The 14985-nt window shown below is 42.5% G+C and overlaps 1 pseudogene; it reads left to right on the top strand.

Annotated features, from left to right (window-relative positions):
* The window catches only part of LOC102850508, a 95812-nt pseudogene that overhangs the window by 32714 nt on the left and 48113 nt on the right, over positions 1-14985 (top strand).

Genomic DNA, 14985 nt, shown 5'->3' with positions numbered 1-14985 from the left:
GCTTTGAAGGAAATAGCAAAAAATAAGGCACCCAGAAAAGATGATATACCAATTGACATATTTCAGCTAACAGATGCTGCCCTGGATGTGCTCACCAAGCTGTGCCAAGAAATCTGGAGAACAACCACTTGGCCAACTGACTGGAAGAGATCTATACCCACCTTAGGGCGTGGTTTTCTCTCTCTTCCCCCCTCCAGACCAAGTAACCCTACCCTGGAGTCTCCTTAATAAAGATTCTTTAGCTTTAAAAAAAAAATAAAGACTTATAGCTTGGGAAATGCAATTAAGGGTTGGCAGGAGTCAGAATTAAGTTGATGGTAGTGGATTGCTTTGTTTTGGGAGTTTGGTTTGTTGTTTTAGTTTGGGTTGTTTGGGGTTTTGTTTTGTGTTGTTTGGGGTTTTTTTTTGTTGTTGTTTGTTTTCATTTGTTTATAGTACTGGAAATGAGTCCCCAGGTGGGAAGATGCTCAAAATGCACAGTAATTTCAACAAAGGACTAAAGCCCACCAAAGATCTTGTGTATGATGATGATGATCTTATGATCATCAAGCACACCAAAGACCTTATGATGAGATGTAGTGTACCTAGGTCACCGAGAATCATAGTCAACTAGACAGAAACGAAAACCATCAGTCAAATGGAAAAACCATCAGCAAATGGAAAAACAGGAAGAACTTTGATTAAGCTTAGGAATGGCAAGATACTTATCTCTCAATCCTAAGGGTGGCCAGAAGATTCCAGGAAATCCTGAAAGGACCCTGGAGAACAGTAGATAAGTGCTCATTTGTTAATCATATGGTTGAAGGTTCAGTACCACCGGCTTCTCTACAAGAAGAAGTGACAATTTGTTTCAGTAAAGATTACAGCCTTGGAAACCTTCCAGGGTAGTCCCACTCTGTCCTATAGAATCACTATAGGGACTCATGTTATCAGTTTTTAATGGGCCACAATGAAAAATTGAGATGCTGTGTTGAACATCATAAAAGGAAACACTGCTATTAACACAGTATTTGGCATATGACATTTGATTGGTTTATTGGTGAGTTGGTTAATATATATAAACAGATATTGTGCATTTAATAAATAGTAGATATGATAATGATATATGCTGTTATTTGTGCTCCAGCCGAAAGAAAGAGGAATATATACTGAAGGAAATAGCAAAAAATAAGGCCCCAGGAATAGATGGTATACCAATTGAAGTATTTCAGGTAACAGATGTTGCCCTGGATGTGCTCACCAAGTTGTGCCAAGAAATCTGGAGAACAACCACTTGGCCAACTGACTGGAAGAGATCTATATTTGTTCCCATTCCAAAGAAAGGTGACCCAACTGAGTGTGGAAACTACAGAACAGTGTCATTGATTTCACATGCAAGCAAGATTCTACTGAAGATCATCCAAAAACGATTAGAACAGCACATCAACAGAGAACTGCCGGAAGTCCAGGCTGGGTTTAGAAGGGGTCATGGTACTAGGGATATTGTTGCTGATGTTAGATGGATCTTGGCTGAAAGCAGAGAATACCAGAAGAATGTCTATCTGTGTTTCATTGATTATGCAAAGGCATTTGACTGTGTGGATCATAACAAACTGTGGCTGACTCTGAGAAGAATGGGAATCCCAGAACATTTAATTGTGCTAATGCGAAACCTGTACTTGGATCAAGAGGCAGTAGTCAGAACAGAGCAGGGCAACACTGCATGGTTCAAAACTGGGAAGGGTGTACACCAGGGATGCATCCTGTCTCCATACCTTTTCAACATGTATGCAGAGCAGATTATCCGAGAAGCTGGGCTCTATGAGGAGAACTGTGGCATCAGGATTGGTGGAAGATCTATTAATAATCTGCGTTATGCAGATGACACAACCCTGCTTGCTGAAACTGAGGAGGACCTCATGCACTTGCTGCGAAGGGTCAAGGACTGCAGCCTTCAGTATGGACTAAGGCGCAATGTCAAGAAGACAAAGATTCTCGCCACTGGACCAATTGGCAGCGTCAGGATGGATGACGAAGAGATGGAGAGTGTTCACAGCTTCAGTTTGCTCGGCTCCACAGTCAACACTCTTGGTACCAGCAGTCAGGAAATCAAAAAGCGTATCACGATGGGAAAGTCTGCTGTTAGGGACCTCTCAAAGGTACTCAGGAGCAACAGTGTCTCTCTGGAGACTAAGGTGCGCCTGATACAGGCCATGGTCTTTGCAATCGCTTGTTATGCATCAGAGAGTTGGACAATGACTAGGGAGGACAGAAGGAGAGTGGATGCTTTTGAGCTGTGGTGCTGGAGAAGGGTACTGAATGTACCATGGACTGCCAGGAAAACAAACAGATTCATCTTGGAGAGGATTAAACCAAGCTACTCCCTGGAGGCAAGGATTCTGGGGCTTCGTCTGACATACTTTGGACATGTTGCCAGGAGGGACGGGTCCTTGGAGAGGGACATCATGCTTGGGAGGGTGGAGGGACGGCGCAGGAGGGGAAGACCCTCTATGAGATGGATTGATTCAGTGACTGGGGTAATCGGGATGGGTGTGTCAGAGGCGGTGCGGTTGGCGCAGGATAGAGCAGGGTTTAGGGCTGTTGTGCATAGGGTCGCTATGAGTCTATGAGTCGGAAACGACTCGACGGCACATAACAACAACAACAATGCATATTTGACTCAAAAGACATGTAGCCTTGTCAGAGCCTCTCCAAAGCACTAAAAAACAAGGATATCAGTTTAAAGATTAATGTGTACCTTTTCAGTTGTTTCCTGTGCATCTGTAAGTTGGACAATAAATAAGAATGGCAGAAGAAGAATCAATGCTGTGAGTTGTGGTGTTGGAAAAGAGTGCTGAATATCACAAGGACTGCCAAAAGAACAAGGCTGTCTCAGAGGAAGTGCAACACAGATGCTCCTTAGAACCAAGGATGGTGAAACCTCATCTCACATACTTCGAGCCTAGTGTTAGGAGGGGCCAGTCCTTGGAAAAAGACATCATGTTGGGAAAGGTAAATGGTCTTAGAAAGAGTGGAAGACCTTCAGTGAGATGTACTGACACAGTGATTGTAACAATAGGCTGGAGCACGAGGTCACAAATGTGAGGACGGTGCAGGACAGGGCAAGGTGCAGATCTCTTGTTCATAGGGTCACTACAAGTCATAGTCAGTTTGATGCCACCTAACAACAATGGATCTTTTTAAACATAAAATGACCCCTTCCGAGCTCTGGTGGTCTAGTGGCAAGAAGCTGCACTACAATCCCAGAGATGTGCGGTTCAAATCCACCAGATGCTTTGCTGGAGAAGGAGGAACAATCTCCTCCTGTACCAGTCAGATCTGATTTGACGGTACACACGCGCACACAAATAATAAAAATAAAATAATTTTTTTTTAAAAATGACCCCTTCCAACTAGTTAAAATATTTGTTTTCCACATGGCGAGGAGGGACCAGCCAATGGATATTTGACTCAAAAGACATGTAACATTGGGCAAATCTGCTGTCAGAACCTCTCCAATGCACAAAAAAATAAGGATACCAGTTGTCTTTGGAGAAGGACATCACGTTTGGAAGAATGGCGGGACAGCACAGGAGAGTAAGATCCTGGATGAGACGGCTTGACACAGTAACTGAGGCAATGAGAGTAAGTGTGTAAAAGTCAGTGAGGCTGGCTCAGGGTAGGGCAGGCTTCAGAGGGTACATAGAGTCGCTATGAATCTCAGGTGACTAGATGGCACAGAACAACAATAACAACTTCTGTAAAGTGACACTCTCTAGCTTTTCCTCTTCTGAGCCTCCTTCACTAATTCTTTATCCACACTGCCTTTAAAGGTTGGCATTTTTCCAAGATTAGGTCTTTGATCTTTTCTCCTTCCTTGTACTAAATCATCATTTCCCAGAATTCCAGAGACAAAGAATGCTGATGGATCCCAAACTGACATTTTCAGTCCTACACACCTCTGATCTCCAAATCTATGTATCGTCTCTACTTGACTACCTGTCGTCTTTTCTTGAGTTAACTGAGATGAAGCTCATGTCACCAAAGATTGAGACCTTGAAATAGGAATATAGTTGTTCTTGCACACGTGTGTGTTTGTGCCTACCAGCAGTGATTGTGACTCTCTCTGACTTCTTCAATTGTGTTTTATTTCCTCAACCAGGCAGCTCTGGTGGCCTAGTGACAAGAAGCTATGATATAAACGCGGTTCAAATCTACCAGCTGCTCCTTGGAAGAAGGATGCGCAATCTCCTCCAGTGTGGTTAACTGCCTCTAAAAACCCACTGGATGATCTGCTATGGGTCAGTTCCAACTCAATGGCATATAACAACAACAACTTTTCCTACCCACCCACTCATGCCAATTAACAGATCCCATCACTTCCCAATTCAGACCCAGCAGAAGCCACTAGTGAGCTCCCTCATCTCCAGCCACCAAATCTGCAGACATATGCAGCCGCTCCTGTGGTTGTCTCCCTCCCTTTTTAGGTTAATTTTCTGCTGGGCTTTGGTTTGTATCACTTCCTGACTCCGCAGGGGCCCCTTGCTGCTCAGTATACACCCCTCTCATTCTCTCTCTTTCACCTGCCTCTCTATTGTTGCCTCTTATTAATGTTCATCCCAGAGATCTCCATCCAAATACCTCTGACCCCTACTACCACTGTTTACTGTTTTCAGCTGGCCCAAGTCAGTCTCCAACTCATAGCAATACTCAAACACAACTGCCTTGGGATGTCTTCATCTACAAGGGCTTTTCTGGCTGGTTTTCAGAAGTAGAGAACCAATCCTTTCTTCCTATTCTGTTTTACTCTTGAAGCTCTGCTGAAATCTGCTCAGCGTCACAGCAACAGGTAAAACTCCATGGATAGATGGGCAATGATGGTGCTTGAAGTGCATTGATTGGGAGTTGAAGTTGAGCCTCCCATATGGAAGGCTAGCTTTACTGTTCCTTTCACAGTCAAATTCCTTAAAAGAGTTGTTGCTTACTACCTCTATTTTTATGCTTCATCATAAAGAAAATATTCTCACCACTGGGCTAATTGGCAGCATCATGATAAATGGAGAAGAGATTGAGATTGTTAACAATTTCAGCTTGCATGGATACATAATCAACACTCTTGGCATCAGCAGTCAGGACATCAAAAGACAAGTTGTGTTGGGTAAATCTGTCAGGGACCTCTCCAGAGTGATAAAAAACAACGTCAGTCTAGAGACTAAGGTGCACCTGATCCAGGCCATGGTCTTCTTAAGTACTTTCTATGCATTAGAGAGCTGAATAATTACTAAGGACAAGAAGAAGAATCAGTGCCTTTGAGCTGTGGTGCTGAGGAAGAGTATTGAACATACCACGGATGGCCAAGAGGACAAACAGATCTGTCCTGGAGAGGGTGAAACTGAGCTTCTCTTTGGAGGCAAGGATTTTGAAGCTCCACCTCACATACTTTGGGCATGTCGCCAGGAGGAGCCAGTCCTTGGAGAAGGACATCATGCTCGGAATGGTGGAGGGTCAGCGCAGGAGAGGAAGATCCCCTATGAGATGAATTGACACAGTAATTGGGGTAATGGAGGATAGGTAAATGTCAGAGAATGTGAGATTGGTTCTGGATAGATCAGGGTTCAGATCTATTGCGCACAAAGTCTCTGTGAGTCATAGTAACTCAAAGGCACATAACAACACAACAGCCACCTACCTCAAGCTCCTATAATTCCACTTTCTTCCCATAATTGGTTGGAACTTCTTGACTAAGGCCAACATGAATTTTCTCTATATTGTTTACTCCGCTCTTGGTCTTTACTTGACCTCTCTGCAACATTTGTCACCATCAGCCTGTCCCTTATCTTCATTTTGGTTTTTAATTTCTTTTCATTGTTATTGTTATGAACATACTCCAGTTCAACAGTTTCTACGTGTACACATTACTGATGTTGACTACATTCTTTGAGGTGCACATCTGAATCCTTTTTGAGTTGTTCCTTCCCTACTGCAATCCCTTCTCCTCACAACACTTTGCTTCCTGGCCTTCTTTGTCACAACAGTATTTTGTAAATGGTTCTGGATGGCTCACTGAATAATTGCCAGCCCAGGGACCATATTTTCTTTCTACTTTCAGAAACTCTTAGTTACATCTAAATCATCCTTCAGACCGCATCTCAGAGAAACTTTCCCCATCCCTCCAGGCTGATCTGTACAAAGTTGATATTAACACAAATTGACATTTTTTTGTGTTAAGGTCATTCTATTCCTTCTGTTTTCCCCCTGAGTCGTACTTCATTTTCAGGGACTTCTGTGGTAACAAGATGCAAGAGAAGATAGATTTCTGGTCCTTGTTACTGTTGTTGTTATAGGCTGTCCATTTGACAACTCATAGTGACCCTATGACAATGGCTTTGAGCCAGTCTCACTATCTCTGTCACTCCTGACTCCAGTGCCACAGTCATGTCAATCTATCTTACCCAGGGTCTCTCTCTCCTGTGCTGATGCTCTACCCTTCCAAGCATGATATTCTTCTCCAGGGATTGGCTCCTCTTGGCAACATGCCCAAAATATATAAGCTAGAGCCTCAAAATCCTTGCCTCCAGGGAGCAGCCTGGCTTCTCCCTCTCCAAGACAGACATGTTTCTTCTCTTGGCAGTCCACAGTATCTTCTCCAGCACCACAACTCAAAGGCATTTATTCTTCTTCTTTCATATTTAGTCACTGTCCAGCTTCCAGCAAGCAATTGAGAAAATCATGACTTGGATCAGGCCCACCTTAGTTTCTAGACTGACATCATTGCTCTTTAGCACTCTGGAGAGGTTCTTGATGGCAGATTTTTCCAAAGCAAGTTCTCTTTTTTATTTCCTGACTGTTGGTGCCAAGAGTGTTGGTTGTGGATCCAAGGAAGATGAAATTATTAACATTAGCTTTTTTTCCCATCTGTCATGAAACTGCCAAATGGCCCAGTGATGAGGATGTTTGTTTTCTTGATGTTGATATACAGTAATCACCTATAATGCTGAACTAGTTAAAATGGGCTGCATGTGCACAGTCTTCCCATGTGGTAACTTAAAGTGATTGGAATGCTCCCCTACATTCTTATCACAAATTTTAATATTTTGTAAATATTTTTCAAAGTGGTCCCTGACAATTGTCTTATCATAATCACATAGATCTTTTGTATGAGATTTCATCTAACAATCAAACCAAACACTGAAATTTTTATTATGGGGACTCTTTTCATCCTGTTTCTGGCTCCCACCCGAGATGACCTGATCTGATTATGAAAGCCTAAAGACATAAGTTTCTGAGTTCTTCAGTTACCTTGCCCTATTACTTGCAATTACTTTCCCTCTTGAGCCAAGTCCAGGCAGCCTGATTGCATCAGGAAGCAGACAGAATACATTCTTTCAAGATTCGTATATGATCTTTACACAATGGTCTTTTCTGTTTTCCACAATATCATGGCTCAAAGCCAGTAAAGACTTTTTCTTCTCTTAACTGGGAGTTTTTTTGTGTTACAAATAGTTCATGCACTCAACTCCTGACTGAAAGTGTGGAGATTTGAGTTCACCCAAAGACTGCTCAGAAGAAAGGTTTCATGATCTGCTATTCAAAAGCTCTTCCCTGAAAGTCCTATGGAATGCAGTTCACTCTGACACATATAGGATTGCTGTGAGTTAGAACTGATTGTACAGCAACTGGGGGTCATTGGGCTGTATGTACTTGTTCCAGAGGTGACTCAATAAAGATTTTGTTCCCTGAGAGAAGAGTGATAAAGTGCAATGTATTGCTTTTTATGACCATTCTTCTTGTTATTGTCTTTAGGTGCCATCAAGCATGACTCATAGAGATCCTGTGAACAAAAGATCTGTTTTATCCTGTTCTATCCTGCGCCATCCTCACACTTCCTGACACGCAAGAGCCCGTTGTAGTATGACTTCACCATATCAACCCACCTGGTTGAGGGTCTTCCTCTCTCCTTCACCAACTCTCCACTCTTTCCAACATCATGTCCTTCCCCAAGGAATAGCCCCTCCTAGCAACATGTCCAAAGTATGTGAGGCAAATTTTCATCATTCTTGCCTCCAAAGAGCACTCTGGCTGTAACCTCTCCAAGACATATCCATTCTTACCACGGTTTTAGTAACTCACCAAATGATTAGATGGGATTACACAAATAAGGTATTTTATGGCTCACCAAAGGGGTTGGAGAACTGGCTAATAAACAAATTAGATACATGGAACCTTTGTGGGGGTGGTGTTGTTGCTGACTATTGCTGAGATGGAACCAACTCATAGTTGATCCTTCACAGGTTTTCTAGAGGCAGTAAATCACACTGGAGCAGATTGCCTGTCTTTCTCCCTCACAGCAATTGATGCATTAGAGCTGAGAACCTTTGGGTTGACAGCACAATTCCTTACCACCAAGCCACCAGCTATACGTCTTGGAGAAGGTGTAGCCAGAGTGCTCCTTTGAGGCAAAGATAATGAAGCTGCATCTCACATACTTTGGGCATGATGCTAGGAGAGGTTCTTGATTGTAGACGGACATCATGCTTAGAAAGGTGGAGGGGCAGGGAAGGAGAGGAAGATCCTCAATCACAGGCATTGACACAGTGCCTGCAACAATAGGATTGAGTGTGTCAGAGATTGTGAGGGTAGCGTAGGATAGGACAGGGTTCAGATCTGTTGTTCATGGGGTCACTATGAGTCATACTCAATGTGACAGCATCTAACAAGCAACCAGTTGCTCCACGAGAGAAGAATAGGCAGTTTCCTGTGCAATTAACAGTCTCTGAAAACCTGCTAGAAAGGCAAGACACAACAATAACAAGCTACCAGAACTCTCTTTGTGGGGATGGGGAATGAAAAGAAAGTATTTGGAACCTTAATAAAGGGATTAGACAGTTTCTTTGCCATCCCAATAGCCTTAAATTGAGCCATCACAGAGGCAGAATGAGGGGAACAGCACAACCGCCAAGAAAGAAGAGCCAGGAGTGGAGCAAGTCCTTTGGACACAGGGCCATTCTGCTAAGAACCTCTTATGCTCGAGAGATAGAGAAAGTTGTGCCACCAGCGATGGCATGAGATGATGAGAAATGGTGGCAGAAAAGCAGGAACAGCAGAACCAAGTGGCACACCAGTGGTGGCTTCCTGGTCCTTGGAATGAGAAAGCAGAGCACCTTCAGGCCAAGGGTTACAGTAGAGTCAGGTACCTCTGAGCACTTACTAGCAGAGCTAAAGAACTTTGTAGTACTTGCTTGAGCAGAACAGAGGCTGGGTTAACCCAAGATACCGAAAAGACAAGGAATTTTGACTAACCTGACCAAAAACTCTATCTTTAATCTTTCCTGCTCCTAAATTACATCACTGATATCACATGCAACCCAACTACTGCTGAAGGTCATATTTATTCCCACTCCAAAAAAAAGGTGACCTGACAGTGTGGAAATTATAGAACAATATAACTAATATCACACACTAGCAAAATCCTGCTGAAAATTATCCAAAAATGACTGGTACAGTACATTGACAGAGAACTACCAGAAACACAAGCTGGGTTAGGAAGCAGTCGTGGCACCAGAGATACTATTGCCAAGGTCAGATGGATCTTGGAAGAAAGCAAAAAATACCAGAGGAATGTGCATCCATGTTTCATTGACTATGCAAAGGTGCATCCAGTCCATGGTCTTTGTAATTACTTGCTATTTATCAGAGAGCTGGACAATGACTAAGGATGACAGAAGAATCCATGCCTTTGAATTGTAGTGCTGAGAAGAGTCTTGAACATACTATGGACTGCCAAGACAACAGATCTCTTCTGGAGAGGGTGAAACCAAGTTTCTCCTTGGAGGCTAGGATTCTGAAGCTCATACTTTGGGCACTTGGCAGGAGAGACAGGTCCCTGGAGAAGGACATCATGCTCGGAAGGGTGAAGGGACAGCACAGGAGAGGAAGACCCCAGATGAGATGGATTGATACAGTGACTGGGGCAATGGGAATTAGTGTGTTGGAATTAGTGAGACTGGCTCGGGACAGCTTCAGAGCTGCTGTATATAGGGTCGCTATGGGTTGCAGGTGACCCAACAGCACATAACAGCCACCACAACAGAACAGTAAATAGAGAACTGCCAGATGTGTAAACTGTATTTAGAAGAGACTGTGGCACAAGAGATATTATTGCTAATGTGAGATGGATCCTGGCATTAAGCAAAGACTATTAGTAGAATGTCAATTTATTTTATTATTGACAATGGAAAGGCATTTGACTGTGTGAATCATAACAAATTATTGAAAACACTGAGAAGAATGGGAATTCCAGAACATTTCAATTGTGCTCATGTTAAACCTATAACTAGACCAAGGGGCTGTTGTACCAACAGAGCAAGGGAACGCTACATGGTTTAAAATTAGGAAAAGGTATGTATCAAGGTTGTATCCTTCTTCCATACTTATATAATCCATATGCTGAGCAAATTATTCAAGAATCTGGAATCTATGCAGAATAGTGTGGCATCAGAATTAGAGGAAGGATCATCAATAACCTTTGTTACGCAGATGACACTACCTTGCTTGCTGAAAGTGAGAAGGACTTGAAGCACCTGCTACAGAAACTCAAAGACTACATTCAGTGTGGATTGCATCTCAATGTCAATCTCAATTGCCTAGTGACAAGAAGTTGCACTGCAATCCCTAAGTCGGGCAGTTCGATTCCATTAGATGCTCTGCTGGAGAAAGAGGGGCAAACTCCTCCTGTGCCAGTTGGATTCGATTTGACAGTACACAAAAAAGAAAAAAATAATCCTAGTGTCTAGAACAATGGGCAACATCATGACAGATGTAAAAAAGATTGAGAGACTGTCAACAACATCATCACTTCGCCACTTGGATCCACAATCAATACACTTGGTACCAGCAGTTAAGAGGCCAGGAGATCTATTGCACTAGGAAAGTCTGTAGTCAGGGACCTCTCCAATTTTCAAGGAACAATGATGCCAGTTTGAGAACTAAGGTGAGCCTGATTCAGGCCATGCTCTTTTCAGTCACTTCCTATGCATCTGTCCAAACTGCTGTACCACTTCAGTATCTCTGATATCGATTATTCCTCCTCCCTTCAGGCCTCTCACTCCCATCTCTGTCTTTGTTTTGTTATTAGATGCCATCAGGTGGACTACGACTCATCACAACCCCATGAACATCCCATCTGTACCTTGCCGTATCATGTGCATCCTTATGATCTCTGATAATATTTATTTTTTTAATCTCTGACATTCTTTAGCCTGTTGTTAGAGTCACGATGTCAATTGGATTCTGTGTGATTTGCTAGAAACTTTTACAGAAGCTTAAAAAAAAATCTGGGAAATGGCTCACATGTTGTAAACTGTGTAGGTTGATGCATGTGGTTTCAGAGACTGGTGAATGATGGATCATGAGCCTATAGGCTGAGAGTGTCAATTGCTGGCTGTTAGAGCAGCTGGGTCAGATTAAATGCAGTATAAGAACCCCTCAGAATGCTAAAGAGCAATGATGTCAGCCTAGAGACTAAGGTGTATCCGGTTCCAACCATGATCTTCTCAATTGTGTGCTGTGCATCTGAGAGATGGACAAGAAATAAAGATTACAGAAAGAGGATCAATGCTTTTGAGTTGTAGTACTGGAGAAGAGTATTGAACATACCATGGACTGCCAAGACAACAGGTCTGTCCTGAAGAAGGTGAAACCAGGCTGCTCCTTGGAGACAAGGATGGTGAAACTTTGTCTCGCATACATACTCTGGGCCTATTGTTAGGAGAGTCTATTTCTCGAAGAAGGACATCATGCCTGCAAGCATAGAGGGTCACTGAAAGAGAGGAAGACTTTCTAGCAGGTGGATTGACACAGTGACTGCCACAATGGGCTCAAGTATGTCAGAGATTGTGAGGATGGCACAGCATAAGACAGGGTTCATATCTGTTGTTTATAAGGTTTTTATGAGTTATACTTGGCTTCATGGAACCTAACAACAACAGCATTAGGATCATCAGGTAACCTTGAGTTTATCTAAATCCAAAGAGCCTTACACACTGCCTGCCATACTCTCATGCTTCCCTAGTTTCTCAACATCTACATGTGTTCTTGTTGTAGTTAATTGCCATTGAGTTTCTTGCAACTCATAGCTCAAAACCTTGCCCTATGCTGAGCCAATCTCACTGTCTCTGACACATCTGCCTCCATTACCCAAGCCACTGTGTCAATCCATTTTATCCAGGGTCTTTCTTTCGTGCACCCTTCATTCCTCCACCCTTCCAAGCATGATGAAAGGATCAGACCCTCTGGGCAATATGCCCAAAATACATGAGACAGAGCTCCAGAATCCTTGCCTCCAAGGAGAAATTTGGTTTCACCCTCTCAGGACCTACCTTTTTTTTCTCTTGGCAGTTTGTTCTCTTGGCAGTCCATAGTATATTCAATACTCTTCACAGTACTCCAACTCAAAGGCATCAATTCTTCTTCTGTCATCCTTAGACATTTTCTGGCTCTCTGATGCATGACAGGTAATGGCAAAGACCATGGCCTAGATCATGTGCACCTTAGTCCCTAGACTGACATGATTACTCTTTAGCACTTTGGAGAGGTCCCTGACAATACACTTAATACAACCCATCTTTTGCTTTTCTGTACTACTACCAAGACTGTTGATTGTGAAACCAAGCAAGCTGAAATTAGTAACAACCTCAATCTCTTCTTCACATATCATGATGTTGCCAATTGGCCCAGTGGTAAGAATCTTTGTCTTTTTCTTTTTAAAATTTTATTATTTTTGTATGTGTACCATCAGAGAGTTGGACAATGACTAGGGAGGATATAAGGAGAATTGACGCCTTTGAGCTGTGGTGCTAGAGAAGAGTATTGAATATTCCATGGACTGCCAAGAAAACAAACAGATCCATCCTGGAGAGGGTTAAACCAAGCTACTCCTTGGAGGCAAGGATTCTGGGGCTTCATCTGACATACTTTGGACATGTTGTAAGGAGAGACAGGTCCTTGGAGGGGGACATCATGCCCCTGTGATCTGTATACATGTGATCTATATTTCATGTTTTCACTTAATCACCACATCATTCCTTGTATAGCTCCAGAGATCACCCTGCTGCCTCTAGTGTGATTGCAGTAACTTTTAATCTTTGTGCTCTTGCTACAGTTTGAGTTCCATGTTTTCTTTCTTCCCCTCCATGTCTAGTCAATAACAACAAGAAGAAGATAAAAGAATAACTAAATTAATTAATTTTAAAAATACAAAAAAAATAGATGGAGGAAAGACTGACATTGTAAATTATTTCACTTTACTAGGTTCCACAACAAACACTATTGGTACTGCTGTTGTTGTGTACCATTGAGTTGACACTGATCCATAGCTGACCCTCCAGTGGGTTTTCAGAGGAAGTTAATCACAGGGGAGGAGAATGCTCAACCTACCTCCTCAGAGTGGCTGATGGATTAGAATCGCATGAATTGCAGGTCAGTTTCTTACCATTAGAACACCAGTGCTCCATACCATTGGTACTGCTGTTGTTGTTGCCATCGAGTTGTAGACAACTCAGTGACCCTATGAATGAAAGACCTGAACATTTGTATAACTTTCATCGTTTCTCCAAGTTCATAGAGTTTCTGGAGGCAAGCTATTATGAAAGTGGATGCCACTCCTGCTTCCAAGGTTGTTTTAATCATGGAGCACCACCAAACACTGTCCACCATGGATAACCATTATCACCTTTGACACATCAGTACCACAGTGTTTAGCATCACAGCAACCATGAATTACCTCTGTACAGCAAATGGACAGACCAGTGCTATACCACTTAGAAGAATGTTTGACCAAAAACAAAACCAGGCCTAAGGGCCACAGATTAAACCTTGGGCTTGGTAGCGTAACTTTCTATCCACAAGGCTAACAGAGTTCTCTCGTTGTTGTTGTTAAGTGCCGAGTCGTAAACAACTCATAGTGACCTTATGAACGAAAGACCAGAACGCTTGTATGTATAACTTTCATCATTTCTCCAAGTTTATAGTACCATTGGTACTAGTAGTCAAGAAATTAAAGATGCGTTGCATTGTTGTTGTGTACCATGGAGTTTGAACCAACCCATACCAGACCCTCTCCAATGGGTTTTCAGAGGCAGTTAATAACATGGGAGGAGATTCCCCATCCTTCTCTCACCAAGTGGCTGGTAGCCTTGAACTGTGTGCCTTCGGGATTTCAATGCAGCTTCTTGCTATTAGCCCACCAGACCTCCCATGTTGCATTGGCCATCAGAATATCTCCCTCTATTCAAATTCTTTCTATGTCTTTTGCCCATTTTGTAAAGTTGTGTTATCAGTCTTTTTCTTGTGGAAGCCCCATAGGATTCTGTAAACTTTTTATATGAGACCATGGTATGGTACTGCCAAATGTTTTTTCTCAATCAGTGGGTTTTCTTTGCACTCTGCTGGAAAAATGTTGGGGTTTTTTTTCTTTTTCACTTTTAAAAAAAATGTATTCTTAATTTCAATGAAAATTTACAGAGACTTTGGATTTCCATTCATTCATTGTTGTACTTTTTCCCCTTCCCAACCCTCTCCCCTAGTACACTGCCCTCTTAGACAAGTAAAAGAAAAATTATTTCACTGTTTTACAATCTCTCCCTCCAGGCCCACTCCACTATGCAGCCTTCACTTTGGTGTCATGACAAAAATACCTAATTACATATCCCTTTTAAATAGTTTTCTCCCTCTTCTGTTTCAATGCAGTGTACATTATTGAACCCATCTTTCTAAGTCTCCCCCCAACCCTGAGGTCAGTCCTGTTTTACAACAGTAGCACTGTGAAGTATTCGTCCTTTTGTGACTGAGATACTTCACTCAGCATAATGTCCTCCAGGCTCACCAATTTTGAATAATATTGTATGAGTTCCTTGTTTTTCAATGCAGCATAATATTCCATTGTGTGAATATACCACAACTTCTCTATCCATTCATTTGTTGATGGGCACTTAGGTTGTTTCCAACTCC

The sequence above is a fragment of the Elephantulus edwardii genome, unplaced genomic scaffold, assembly GCF_000299155.1.
Source record: "Elephantulus edwardii isolate Elephantulus edwardi_28Jun2011 unplaced genomic scaffold, EleEdw1.0 scaffold00017, whole genome shotgun sequence".
NCBI classification, from domain to species: domain Eukaryota; kingdom Metazoa; phylum Chordata; class Mammalia; order Macroscelidea; family Macroscelididae; genus Elephantulus; species Elephantulus edwardii.
This window is presented reverse-complemented; position numbering and strand designations above follow the sequence as displayed.